Genomic DNA, 1,916 nt, shown 5'->3' on the forward strand with positions numbered 1-1,916 from the left:
CAGTCCTGCAAACTCTAGAATAATAAAGTTTTCAGAAAATGCTTGTACTGTACTCTGTGTAGGAAGACATAGTGACATCACATGACTATGACAGCCAATCAGTGTACAGCTCTGTGCATATGTCATCACTCCCTGGTGCTGTAGTCAGAAGACTGGAGTCGGGGTCTTCAATACTTCAGGTATATATTTATTTGTATTTTTCTTGTGGGATTCCCTCTGGACTCACCTTTAGAGGGGGAGATTGGCTGCAGTCCGGGAGATTCTGTGGATAATTCCAGAGGGAACTGGAGCAGCTCGTCAGTGTCTGTGGAAACTTGTGCAAGACAAGAGAAAAGAACAGGTCAGTCCCATTGGATTTGGGGGGTGTGAGGTGTCCGCAGACCATGTGATATACTGCAGCATCAATTATAACCGTCCTGACCATGTCCTGCTTACACAGCTGAGGGTTTGTTACAATGTATCAGTGAAGGCAAGAACTATCAGCCTGGAGTCCAGGACAAGGGGGAGATCTGTACTGCTGATGTGTGTTTCAGAGGATTGTCTATACTGATACACTGTAACAAACCCTCGGCTGTGAGAAGGATCGGGTTTTCTGCATTTGGATGTAAACAGGAACGTGTCCACGGTGACTGCGCTTTATTATAGAGGAGGCGGGACCGCTCTTTAACCCTTTTGCTGCCACTTTTCACAGTGACATACACAAATAAAACCCGAAATATAAAATAAATCCTATTATACCCCTATATGCACAACCCCTCCTGAGGCCGCGTTCACACTGGCGTCACTATTTCCATTGTTCGGCTCCGTCATAGGGACAGAACGAAAATGACGGATTCGTTGCAGGACAGACATTAACGGAGCCTCCCACACAGATGTGAACAGAGCCTAAAGATAACAGCTCAGGGTGCGCAGCGCCCCTACAGGTCACTTATACCGACGAGCGCCGCGGCCCGATACTGCGACTAGAGCCGTGATCCCGATGTCCGCTGAGACTCTGGGCTTTAATACGATACCAGGATCTGAGCGTTAACCCTTCTGTTCTAGTCGTGTTGTGTGACCTACGTCCTTGGCAGTGAAAGGGTTAAATGCACCCTCCGCAGGGGCCACGCTCGCCCAGCAAACACCCGTAACTGCAGGTAACCGCTCCTTTCATGCGGCGATCACACCTGAGGTCACGTCTCCTCACCTCGCGGACACTCGGACTTCGTTTTTCCGCTCTGTAACGCGTCCTGTTTGTCGAAGGTAATCGCCACCGCGGTGACCGCCACCTGGAAAAGGACAGCGAGAACGCCAACGTTACTGTCACCGCCCTGGAGTAACGGAGACGAGACAGAAACGCGTGACAATCACCTGTATGGATTCATCCTCCGGCACAGCGACCGTGAAGTTGACGTGACAGAGGCAGCACGGGACCATGGAGCGCAGCTTAAAGTACAGGCTCTGCGGAGAAACACCGCAAACGCTACAATTACTCCCGATGAATGAAAGGGGTTTGCGGTTTCATGTAAATAATGGTCATAAAAACGTCTGTAACTTTCTAAGAGACTAGGTGTATAAATGTCGCACCATTAAGATCTCTGCTTGCTGTCAGTGACTGGGAACATTCATTGTTTACATCCAGATGCTGAAAACACATGAGGTTTTGCTACAAATGTATCCAGTCTAGATAATCCTCTAGTCATCACTTATGTTATCTGCACTGATACATTGTAACAAACTATCAGGACGGGAGAGAGATCTGTGCTGAGGTATTTAGTTCACAGAAATGTACAGATAGAAAAGATTTGTAACAAACCAGCTGTGAACAGTAAACAAAAATGTTTCAATTCACTGATAGCAAGCAGAGATCATAAAATGGTAAGGAACTTCAACACGAAGTCTAGAAAGCTGCAGAACCTCATTATATGGGGATGAAG

At 47.5% G+C, this 1,916-nt stretch overlaps 1 long non-coding RNA gene across 1 annotated transcript; it reads right to left on the reverse strand.

Moving 5' to 3' along the window:
* Nucleotides 1–239: 239 nt before the first annotated feature.
* On the reverse strand, nt 240–1,436 carry LOC142750805 (uncharacterized). Its single transcript, XR_012882606.1, has 3 exons — nt 1,351–1,436; nt 1,187–1,268; nt 240–313 (listed from the first exon to the last, which is right to left on the reverse strand). It is a non-coding gene; the product is annotated as an uncharacterized LOC142750805 (long non-coding RNA).
* Between the last annotated feature and the right edge of the window lie 480 nt (nt 1,437–1,916).

The sequence above is a fragment of the Rhinoderma darwinii genome, chromosome 3, assembly GCF_050947455.1.
Source record: "Rhinoderma darwinii isolate aRhiDar2 chromosome 3, aRhiDar2.hap1, whole genome shotgun sequence".
Lineage (NCBI taxonomy): Eukaryota > Metazoa > Chordata > Amphibia > Anura > Rhinodermatidae > Rhinoderma > Rhinoderma darwinii.